The sequence below is a fragment of the Pieris napi genome, chromosome 9, assembly GCF_905475465.1.
Source record: "Pieris napi chromosome 9, ilPieNapi1.2, whole genome shotgun sequence".
Classification (NCBI taxonomy): Eukaryota; Metazoa; Arthropoda; class Insecta; order Lepidoptera; family Pieridae; genus Pieris; species Pieris napi.
Genome location: NC_062242.1, coordinates 10,960,938 through 10,973,520, shown reverse-complemented (window position 1 = coordinate 10,973,520; position 12,583 = coordinate 10,960,938). Strand labels below are relative to the sequence as shown.

General features: G+C 31.8%; 1 protein-coding gene across 1 annotated transcript in view; it reads left to right on the top strand.

Moving 5' to 3' along the window:
- LOC125052454 (sperm surface protein Sp17-like) overlaps positions 1-12,583 on the top strand; it is a 95,299-nt gene that overhangs the window by 14,279 nt on the left and 68,437 nt on the right. The gene's annotated exons all lie outside the window — the stretch shown is intronic.

Sequence of the window (12,583 nt, the reverse complement as noted above, 5' to 3'; positions counted from 1 at the left end):
ATTAATTTTTACAACTGAAGAATTCATTCATTGATTTTATGAAAGTTAAAGACAAAGGTGTTTAGACACAGCGATCTAATGCCACAGGTTCTAATACTGAAGAAGCGCCATCTCTATTCCGAATATCGCAATTCTTCGTCATCATAATGCTTCGTGAAACTTCTACAAGATGGCAGAAATAATTTTATTTCTATAACATTTAGTTTGAATCTAATGATACATTTAGTTTGATCTGATGATACGATATCGGTATAAGAATAGTCTCTGCAATTATTTTATTAATAACTAAAACTTCATAATAAGGTTATTTCACAGACTAGGTATATAGTTTAAGAAATCGAAACACAAAGTGATATTAATGTCTAATGATAAAAGAATGTTCAATTGTGTTAGCAGTTGTTTAATTGTTTTCTTTTTAAGCTTAGTAATCAAAAAATATTTTTAGGAATACAAAATATTTTTACTACAGAACTGGAACAGATATGAATTGAGTAATAAAAAGAAAAATAAATATACTTCCAGTCAAAATAGGTTTGTTAACCCCGGCAATTTGTTGGGTTGCCAGCATTTTGTAATAAATGACGTAATGAGTGTATATTTCAAGAAGTCTTTTTTGACAGTTAATAAGTAATTGTTTTTAAATTCTAAGACCGGCACAGTCCCGAGCCCGATTCACTATTTTAGATAATATGCTAAGACTATGGCACTAATATAATTTATTAACATAGATTATATTAGTGGCATCTATTCCTGCATTAATGTAACAATAACCCGTTAACGAATGCAAGAGACTCATACTATTTTCAAAATTTTACCTAGATGGCGTGTAGTTCACCAACTTTTGCTAACAGTGACATCTGTTGAAATAATGAACTAACTAATGAAAAGGTTCGGTTACATCTTGCAACTTAGTTCCTAATTACCACCTTTACTTAATACATGTATTATATGTTGTTTATCTAAATAACTTCTTGTAAAAAAACGGACACCTAAGAAAATTTACGACCTAAGTTTGAGTTTAATTAGTTAAATTAAATTTGATTGTCCGGCGTAGTCTGTGTACTTATACCTACTAATAAGTATAATGGCATTTTTGAAGTTATACTTCTTTAGGCGCGTTATGAAAAATTTATGACAGTGAAATTTTACGATGCGCGCGCACCGTGACACAAAATTCAGTATGGGTGCCGAGCGTGCGCGAGATGGGAATAAGACAATCTACTTGTAGTACCTTTTAAACAAATAAAGCAGTTTTAATTATTTTTTCAAAGAAATTTAGCAATGCTTTTTCACAAAGACCTATTTATACTTAGTTAAAAGGTTATGAAACATACCTAGTTATTAAATTGAATTAATAATATAATAATAATTATTATTAATATTAATTAATCATTGAATAATATACTAAATATTAAATATTGTTAAATTATTAACTTTTAATATTGATTATTAATTATTTAATATTTTAAAAAAATAAAGAAAGCCAAAGAAGTATAACTTCTTACGCGCGTACATAAGTACACGCACCATTTTTTTAAATTAATTTATGATACATACTTAAAAACCAATGTACACACTACACAGCCAAACAAGAAGTGGTCGGCAATAAAGGCAAGGTTTTATTACTTTTTTTAAATTAAATAAGGTTACAAATATAAAAACCCAATATCAAATGTGACCTCCACTTGCCATAATCATTTTTAAGAAATATGTTCCCACTCTTTTGCAATTACTCTCTTTAGCTCCCTGATGTTTTGTGAAGCAGGTTAGGTACTCGTCTCATTAGACCCTCCCAGACATGCTCAATTCGATTAAGGTCAGGACTTCGAGCTGGCCAATCAAACGACGGATCCCAACTTCTTGTATGAAGACTGCCAGAACAATGCGAGCATCGTCTTCGATTAAAACGGAATCGGTTTAAACAAATGAAAAACATAAAAATGGAATCGGTTTTAAACAAATGAAAATATAATTTAAAAAATTGCCAGAATTGACTTCACGTCTATTAATTAACACGATTATAAGTATACAGACGACGTTAATTAATCGAAACTTGATGATTCATAAACAATCACACTACGATGATATTATCTTAGATACTTTGCGAAATAGTTATTTATACACGAGAAATTCAAGAGTTTTGTTGAAAAATAATATAGGTATTTTTTAGTACCAAAATGAAGAAGCCATAGATAGGACTCCGGTCCTGAGTTAATTAGCTTAACAATTATTAAAACTAACTTTTAAAATTGGAAGCATTATTATATTAGTCACAACTAGAAGGGATGTTAGGCATCCAAATTTAATAGAAGCTCAATTCCAAAGCAACATCAGTAGTAGCCTTGGTAACTATCAACATACATTTCAAAAATATAATAATTGATTATAATAACAAGCTTACTAGTGCAATTATTTAACATAATCATTAATTATTTTACATCAAATATAGAATCCTTCGATACATTAAGATTTCTTGATAAGTATTAGAACAAAAATTTAGATTTTTATGTTTAATTGAAAACGCAAATTTATCTTGGTCATTGTAGAGTCTATAGGTAACTTGTTATCGTTTTAAACGGTGTACTAGACCAGGTCGATCGATCCTACAACATCCAGAATCCAGGTAAGGGCTTGTGCACCTTGAGTGTCGTAATAAAAGTATAGAGGGCGCACCAAGCTGAGAAGAAGAGAGTTGTGAATTGCTAAAACACAGTTGCTTGACTCTTGAAGTTTAATTTTAAGCTAAAACTCTATTTTGTAATTTCTGTGTCGAACGCTGTGTTATGCTGTATTTGGTTTTTATTTCCAAAATATTTGTTAAAATGTCCAGCGAAAACGTAATAAGCTATATAGCTAGCTATATACTACATTAGGTACCTTTCTTATATATTAGTGGATATATTTTTATATGCGAAAAAACTTTACGGCACGTCTTAGGACTTCATATTTGCTTCAATATACATATCCTAAAGCTGGATTCGATCAAAATTGTAACAAAAATATTTCTGCGGATTTATGAACGTATAATGAAAAATTTGAAAAATACAAAATTGTCTTTCCATCGCGTAAAAAGACAATGTGTCAAAATTATAAATTTCTTAAACTACGGAACTTCATTCACCTGTTCATGCAATTGAGTTCAAGCTTTTAAAACAGATTTTTTAATAAAAAACACAGCAAAACAATTACCTTTAATGAACTAGCGATAAAAAGTACGACGATTTTAACGCAGCGCTGAATTAGGTTTGTGGCATACAAATACCGCTAGCATTTACATTTTTTTATAGAACGGACATGCCGCCCATGGACACATTGCCAGAATGCTCGCAAGTGCGTTGCTGGCCTTTCAATTATTGAAATTACGTTCTTTTCTTGAAGGGCCTTAGATCGAATGGGTCAGTTCTGCATCTGTCAATCAATAAATTTATACTACTGCCGGTTAACCTAGCTTGCTTTTGTTTTGTGTGTTGAGTTCCTGGAACATGCATGACGCCAGGTGTAGAATTAATTGGGTACTTGAATCTAAAGGAAATTTATCAATGATATAAATTCATCATTAGTAAGTTTAATAGCGATACCAATGGCGAATTTGTATGAATTCCGACACAGTTTAGGATCGCCTGGTACAAATTATAGCATAATTTCTTTCACTATATTAACAGTGTAACGGCGAATCCATAAAAGTAACGCCACAGTATTAGCTATAGTACCTTTAATGCCAAATGTACCCGCAGCTTTACAACACCCCTATATTTGTACTCTGGGCGGCAGAGCTCTCGCGATAGTCCTACCAACCAGACGTCCCGTGACGTCAGCATTCCCCCGCGTCCCCTAAATCAGTAACAGTGGATTTACTAAGGAAATACCTTAAAATCGTCGAGGATAAATTATTTCCCGGTAAGTCCAAAATTGTTTAGTATTTAATTCATTATTTATAGTACTGGTTAGGGTAATCCTGTCATGTCATATTTTCCCAAAATATTTGAATTACTTGACAAAAAGAGATTCTTTATGAATGTTCCAGTTGAAGAAAAATAGGTATATTAATATTTTTTTTTTGTTTTAAATGATTTCAAATAAATTATTGGTTAACATATTTATTTGAAAATTTTATAATTTGATTTTAAATTATAAAATTACACGATGTGAGTCAATTAATTTTATAATGCTTTTCAAAGCCGCAAAATATTTGATTTTTATTTGATATAAATAATATAATTCGCCTTGAGCCTGCTGGCAATGTGAGTGTCCATGGGCGGCGGTATCACTTAACATCAGATGAGCCTTCCATTACATAAAAAAATAAAAAATATTATTATTTTATGTTTTCTTTGTTCTCCAAAACGGCGTGTTTTCAGTTATTAATAGTTGGTCGACTGATTCGGGAAAATAAAGTCAAGACCATTTTAGGCCTACAGGAATATATATAAAAAAGTATAAAAGTACATAGTAGCTTTACGCAAAAATGTAATTATCTATTAGACTTCAAATTTAAGAGCCGGGCTCTTGTCTATGGAATAATCGCCAGTCAGTGCGGTTCTCGCCAGTGTCTTGACATCCTGGTATGTCACGACCTCAGCTTTTTCCTTGATCTGGCTATTCTTGGTCTACCTCTTCCTCCCCTGCCTTCTATCTTCCCCTCCGAGAAGTTGTCGTGTCGCACCAGGTGTCCAATCATCTTCCCTCTCCGGTTTTCTATGGTACTCAGCAGATTACGTTTTTCTCCGACCATACCCAGCACCTCTTCATTGGTCTTCTTTTCTGTCTAGCTTATCTTCATCATTCTCCTTTAGCACCACATCTCAAATGCTTCAAGTTTTTGTCTTTCTTTTTTAGTAAAGAATATCTATTAGAATACGACATAAAAAAATCGTGACTACAACCTTTTTAGGTCTGGGCCTCAGATTTCTGTATCTGTTTCATGATCATTTGTTAATCTAACAGGCAGGCAGATTAGCCTCCTGTGCTTAACATAGGCCGTCGACTTTTTTGGTCTAAGGCACACGATGATTTTCTTTAGAGTTCGAGCGAATGTTAAATGTGCACATAGACAGAAAGTCCATTGGTACAAAGCCGGTGATCAAACCTACGACCTCACGGATACGCTGAATACATTAGGCCTACACTGCTCTTAATTAAAAAAAATAATCTTAATATTTAACCGACATTAAAACTGGAGGTTATCAATTCTACTCGTACATCTAATTTTTTTTGTATGTTTGTCTCTTACATGCCTATCGAGGTGCTCATGGCGCAAGAGTTTCTTTGTCAGTTAAATAAATGAACACTTATAACTAAAGGACTGATCAGTCCTTCAACACGACTGAGTACTTTAAATAAAAATAAATAACTAAATTATTAACAAAATATAAATGCCCATATAACTTAACAAACACGATACAAAATTAACATATTATATAATATTTATGAGCATACTAAAAGTTCTTATTAAGGAGATTTCATTTTGATCATGAAAATAATGATTATAAAATAATGTAGGTCATTCTCCATTAATTATTTGATTCGAAGCAAGAAGGGTCTTTTAACAGAGGTTATTTAATTAATTATAATTATGAAACTGAATCTTTCTGTATTTTTTGTGTAGAACATTTTTAAGCAATAAATTACTGACGGATTTTTTAGAAACTACATTGTAATCGAGAAATATATAAAAAACAGTTTACGTGCCTAGTTCCTAGTGCTATATTAATCAAGGCTTTTTTATCCTGCGGACTCTCATCCCTGAGGTCTTAGGTTCGATCCCTGGCTGTTCACCAATGGAGTTTCCTTCTATGTGCGCATTTAACATTGTCTGGAACGGTGAAGGAAAACATCGTAAGGAAACCGGCTTGGCAAAAAAAGTCGACGGCGTGCGTCAGGAGGCTGATCACCTACTTGCCTATTATGAAAATTATCATGAAACAGATAGAGAAACCTGAGGCCTAGACCTAAAAAGGTTGCAGTTCCACTGATTTTTAATCGTCACGGAATTATTCATAAATTCGCAAGCCTCTAAAAGGGTTTTTGCAAGAGCAACATTTAGGCTATTTAAATTATCGGCCATAAACTTATCGCATTTAAAAATAAATTAAATCCGAATTTGAAAAGTCAAGCGCTAATAGTTATTTTCACGCAACACAGTAGACGGCTAGATAAATTATATTTCTATTGTGGCTCGAAAATAATTATTAATCGGCATATGCACTTTGTAGTATAAAAGATTCCAATAATACAAACTCTTCCTTTCATTACGGTTGAAAAAACAAATGAATTTATGGTTACGTAAACCTTCTGACAATGCAAAACTGTGTTGTTTTATTTGCAACAAAACAGTAGCACGAACGTCCATCAAATAGGAAACTATACAAATGGAAAATCCATACGTTCAGACAAAACTATACATATCGAATTGATCATCGAATACTCGACGTAAAACTCAGGTAGACTTTTCTAATATTCGATATCTTAAACTGCCGCTCAGGTGGAAGATTGATTGCACTGCAGTCCTTTTGAAAAGCCGAACATTAGCGCGAATTGGTTGAAGCGAAATAAAAATTTCCGCAAGATTTTCCAACTAATTTATGCTTTCCTTCGAGAGTTTTGCTTCGTGTATATTCAAATATCAATTTATTTGAGTTTAAAGCCAGACTAGTGAAGTTATATGAATAAACTAGTGGACCCGACAGACGTTGTCCTGCATGATATTTCAAGCAATTAGTAAAGCAAAGTATGAAAGTACCGACTGCAGCGCCATCTGGCGGGCTGATTTGTGAATCTAAACCATTCCCAGATCCCCTTGAACACACACAAAAAATTTCATCAAAATCGGTCCAGTCGTTTGAGAGAAGTTCAGTGACATACACACTCACAGAAGAATTATATATAAAAAGATACGATGCCCCGCGACACGGAGTTAACACATTTCTGCTTTTTTACCGTCAGTTCTTCTAAATTACTTAACCAACGTAATATAATAATAATAATTAAAGCTTCTTTAATTCCAAACTATAAATATTACATAAACACTTAGTCTACTTTAGTTTGTTTTTTCCATTACTTCGTGAGCTACAGTATGGACCCCTCTTGAGTAAAGGTAAAATCCTTTCCCTTTGGATTTGTTCTTTGCTTCCTCTATCCATATCTCCTCAGACATCTTTATGATATCGTCAGCCCATCGCTTTTGTGCTCTTTTCACGTTCCTTTTTCCTAAAAATCTCTTCCAGAGACGGCTTTGGCGGTCCATATTTTGTATGTACACCTTGCAATATGGCCTGCCCATTTCCATTTCAGCTTTTAGGCATGGGCGCGTCTGTGATCACGAACAACGTATATAATGGTGTATTTCATTGTTTAGTCTACTAACCCCCCAAAGCATGGAACAGGTACATTTTTGATATTTAAATGTGCTTGGACACAAAACAGTCAAAACAGATTTCCGTAGGAATAGAGCTTTGCATCTTTACTGAAAATCAACTTACTATTTTAACTAAATTTAAAAAATACACATTGTATTTCCTTTGTTATTCTACGAATAATATGCAAGTGCTATTGTAATAGAAAAGTAACGATACATTTTTGTATGGCAAAGTTAGGCAACGCTCCGTGGCCGAACTAAAGAGGCTACACCAGCTTTTTAATTGTAAATAATACTTTTAAACTATCGTTATACAGAGAGTATTGTAATGTGCTAAATGTTATGTTAGTGTATATGTTTAAATTATAGTAATTTGTTTTATGAATAATTTAGAAGCGCCACGATTTTTATATTTTATTCATGAACTGGCATATATCGATAGTTCATTTGAGATTCATGTGACCTGTGTAAAATTAGCATATTTTTTTATTCGAGCGAAGTGTAAAGGTTATGCGGGCATTAATTAGGTCAGAATTAATTAAATACGGGTCCTTTGTGTGTTTGTACGAGTTATTCCCGTCTCGCTAGTAGGGGACGTACGCCAACTGGAAAATATAGTCAGTCTGCCGTGACCACAGATAGCGGATAAAACGTGATAGTAAAAATTTACATCTATTCTTAATACAAAAATTTAAAATTAGAATAATCTTATAAAACATATTTCTTTATTAATAGTGTGTTAGGTTTAATCCTTTTAAATTTATTCTGTAATTTTATTCTCTGTGGTATAGCTGATTTTTCATTCGTTCTTCATTCATCTTCGTTCATCATACGTGTAACAGGTATGTGACCACGTCGAATAATGGTTAAGATTTCTAATAAGAACTAGTCTTCGTGAGGTAAAAGTCACATTTAGGGCTGTGTGGAAACATATGACATATATGTAACCTTTTCTGCTGTTTTTAAATTATGTAAAGTATTGAAAATATGAATACCTCATAGCCACGTACAAACATGGCCCCGACGTAAGAGATTGTTGCGCCATTGGAATACGTGTTTAATGGAGCACCTGCATATGAACTTCATACGGCTGAACTGGAGACATATATACAAATATATTCTTATAGTTCTTCCACCTTAAATACAAAATATAGCTAATAATAGTCGTAAAATATATATAAATTAATAAATCAGTGGCGCTACAACCTTTTAAGGTCTGGGCCTGAGATTTATGTATCTGTTTCATGATCATTTGTCGATCTAATGTGTAAGTAGGTGATCAGTCTCCTGTGCCTGACACACACGCGAATGTTAAATACACATATAAAAGAAAGTCGATTGGTGCACAGCTGGGAATCGAACCTACGACCTCAGGGATGAGAGTCGCACACTGAAGCCACTAGGCCAACACTGCTCATATATAGATATACATATATACTAAACATGTAAAAAGTACTAATTTTATTTCTTTTTAAATGGAAAGAAATTTAAATTGTTAAATATATTTTAACACCAAAAGTTATATACAATTGAGATTTTTATCTCTTATATTAAAAATCACTGCAAGGCCATAATATAATATTGGATTTGGGAATTGACACAGATAATACTATATACTGATACCGTGTAACTTTATATGAAGCCTTATAAAGGATTAGAGCGTCAAGAATTGACTGAGTCTTTGATCTTATGCCCTTAATGGAGTAACTTAATAAAACCATATCAGTTTAAAGTAAAGGAAAATTCTGAGTTTGCGTGACGATATCAGAAAAAATACTTGTACTTTACGACGTGATACGTACATAGGTATTAGTATTATTAGTATTTAGTGCTAAATATTAAAGGAAATAAGCATAGGAAATAAAATAAATCAGGTAGTTCAAAAGTTCTGAATACTAGTCTAGTCGTGTATAACTTATACACAATTAAAGATGAAAAAAAAATGTCATTTAGTTTTTTGCCAATATTTAATAAACTATTAATATTTAATTTCAAAAAAAGATTCGGAAAGAGAGAGGAGGAAATTTCCAATAAAAAACTCTGTACTCCCGGAACTCTATCTCCATTATTTATACATATTATAGACTACGGCACATTAATTAATTTATTTAAGGTATTGAATATTTTTTTTTAAATTTGAAAAAATTATGGTGTGTTCTGAACACTATAATTAATTTATTCCCGTTGGAAATTTTACTTAAAGTTAATTTTTCAACAAGTTAAACAATTGTTAACTAACGAAATTTCCTCGAACGACTGTCTTAATTGTAAGTGAAAAAAAAATGTTTAAATAATGGTCGTAAAAATATTTCGCTTCGTAGAGCCTTTCTTACATACATACTTAACAAGATCGTGCCATAAAAGTTAAAGAAATATTTATACTTTGTTTATAACAATTTTTTTACTTAAACAAAAACTTAAAAATCCATGTAATGTTGTTAAAAAAATTTTTTTTCTAAATCATCATATAATCGTTTTTTTATTAATACAAGATATTTTGATTTGCAAAAAAAAAATTTCCCGCCATTAGTTGATAAATTTTTTTTAAACAAATTGATTAAATCAATATTTTTTTTTTGAAATTTCTTAAATATTAATAGTTTATTAAATATTGGCAAAAAACTAAATTACATTTTTTTTTCATCTTTAATTGTGTATAACTTTTGCAATTTTTTATGTGCTAATACACGCTTTTAGCACATTTTTCTAGACGTCATTCCGGATCCAATGAGCTATCGCACATAATTTTAAGAGCAGTATCTCTATTTTGTACCATTTCAACTTGTCGACTAGACTATACAATTTGACATATATTTGAAAAATTTCTAAAAAGTGTCAAATTTAAGGAAGACTGGAGGCTGATCATCTACTTGCCTATTAGATTTAAAAATGATCATGAAACAGATTCAGAAATATGAGGCCAAGACCTAACGAGGTTGTAGCGCCACTGATTTTTTTTATGTTTCTTGTCATGTTACTAGTTGGCATCTTATACTCGTATGTACATAAATTAGTTAGTTACAGTATCCTTCTACTTATAATATAATTTATAGATATTTTTTGGCTCAGATAACCACAAATATGTGGACATCCATGTGAACAAAGCCGAATACGTCCTTTGTTCTAAAAGTTGGTACAGCATTAGCATTCTTGGCATAGCTGAGAAGAACTTTAGCGTCCTAATTATTTGCAACGGTACAACTTTGACTCTAACATGGATAAACTAGCTTTCTCAGACTTAACATGATTAAATTTGAAAGTTTGAAATCTCTAAAGTGCTTATCTTTGATTTCTCGGCTATGTTTGCCTATAATGTTTTTTTTAAAGTAAATATCTATCTTATTAGCTGATCTTTCGTTTTGCCATATAAAGATTGTTACACTGTTAATATAGCTATTAAAAAGGGTGAGAATCACTAATTAATATTTTTTCTACAATAATTAATTTAATCATACAAAAAAATATAAGAAATTAGGGGTTAATAGTTTGCAATCTTAGACTTACGAAATTTACACAAAAAACTGCATATCAATCGGTCAAACAGTTTCGAAGGAGTTTTGGACACAGATACGCGATAAGTTTTCTAACGTTGCTACGAAATTCATAGATTTTCATCAAAGGACTTTTGTTTCAAGTTTTACAAGATAGGAGTCGAATCACTCCGGTCGTAAAATCTTGTAACCCAATTTTGAGTCTTTTGTTTGCGTGACATACATTTAGTAGCAAAGTCGAACAGTTAGAGTGAAATGAAGGGAAATCAAACAACAAAGATTTTTGAATATAGAAATATTTCATGCAGATTTTTTCTTAAAAGCTAAATGTGGATTAAATATGATGATTCCAGGGCTCTCTCTCTCTCTCTCGTGTATGCACACGATGCGTACATCACCTCTGAAAAGTCGATCTAACATTACTTCATTTTATCCGACAAGTTTCACAAATTACCAGCGGATGCCATTTCAAAATGGCTGGCTTGAACTCGCTGCGACATATTATGTCATATAATTAATATTCAGTCCGGCTAATCTTCTAAATTAGCTCAACAATGTCCAATCCTTAGTAATACCTAAAATTGGCTGCGCTAAATAGAGCCATGTAGTACATACATGGCGACATGAAACACAGCGAAATTGGTTCGATTATGTTTTCAAAAGTCTCATTATGATTATAAAAATATAATGATTTTATGATAAATAAATTTTCCATACTAAGTAGGTACTATTATCCCGATAGAAGCAATTTTACTCCATAAAAGGAACAAAGACATTCAGGACAATGTATTTTTCTTCAAGTGAAGGTATTTTAATTAAGACCAGCCGTTGTATTCCTTTACGATCTACAAAGAACTAATAAAGTGAGCTAATGGATCTGAGTGTACCTTTTATCACAAGAAAGGTTAGCTATTTGAGCGGAATAAAAGGTTTTAATACTCGCGAAATTTAACAAAATTATAAAAGATTACCTCCAATAAAAATTTGAATTTTAATACGCTTAACGCGCTCTGTAACTTCCAATATCGATTTCAACTTTTATATTGAGTTTTTGTGTAGTTCTGAAGTCGCAAAATGGAATTGCGTAGTACCAACTCAATATCAAAGTCGACATCGCTTTCGCGATATAAATTTATTTGTTAATTTATTTTCTATTTTTACAGTAATTTAATACTACAATAAAAGAATATTAATATAAAAATGAAACTAAAAACATAATATAAACAAAACATAAAACCTAAACACTAATCTTTTTATAACTAATTATAAATAATGAATTATTGTGAATTCAGCCAGTGTGCAACTAATATATGTCTCACATGCAATAATATTCAGGGTGCGCAGGACACGCGTTAATGGTGCTTCTCTGAGCACGCGCTCGAGGCACTGCAAGCAATTGCGATCGCTAATCATGCATAGACTGGCGCAGGCGCACTTTACAAATCGATAGGAATTCTTGCTGATCATATTGTTTCGAGTAATTTGGGATATTCTGTCTTAAATAACGAGGGATTTGTAGCAGTGATTTGTGTAGGGGACTATGATTAAATTTCTGAATCAAATTTTAATTTAACTAACTTTAAAGAGAATATGTTATTAACATAATGTATATATGGCAAAATATTTGAAATTCTATAACAAATTCTTATTTCCTGTTAGTTAGGTACAGTTTATATTAGAATACTAAACAAGAAAATCAATGAAACTAAATTAAAGCCTCAAAATATCTGAGTACTTC